The sequence below is a fragment of the Protomyctophum bolini genome, assembly GCF_963924005.1.
Source record: "Protomyctophum bolini genome assembly, chromosome: 16".
Taxonomy (NCBI): domain Eukaryota; kingdom Metazoa; phylum Chordata; class Actinopteri; order Myctophiformes; family Myctophidae; genus Protomyctophum; species Protomyctophum bolini.
The window spans coordinates 327,035-327,500 of record NC_137877.1 but is presented as its reverse complement, the minus strand read 5'-3'; positions in this window follow the sequence as shown (position 1 = coordinate 327,500).

Here is a 466-nt window from a genome sequence, read left to right as displayed (position 1 = left end):
TAGTCTTGTTTTCTCCTCTCCTGAACAGTTAGTCTTGTTTTCTCCTCCTCAACAGTTAGTCTTGTTTTCTCCTCTCCTGAACAGTTAGTCTTGTTTTCTCCTCTCAACAGTTAGTCTTGTTTTCTCCTCTCCTCAACAGTTAGTCTTGTTTTCTCCTCCTCAACAGTTAGTCATGTTTTCTCCTCTCCTGAACAGTTAGTCTTGTTTTCTCCTCCTCAACAGTTAGTCTTGTTTTCTCCTCTCCTCAACAGTTAGTCTTGTTTTCTCCTCTCCTCAACAGTTAGTCTTGTTTTCTCCTCCTCAACAGTTAGTCTTGTTTTCTCCTCCTCAACAGTTAGTCTTGTTTTCTCCTCTCCTCAACAGTTAGTCTTGTTTTCTCCTCTCCTCAACAGTTAGTCTTGTTTTCTCCTCCTCAACAGTTAGTCTTGTTTTCTCCTCCTCAACAGTTAGTCTTGTTTTCTCCTCC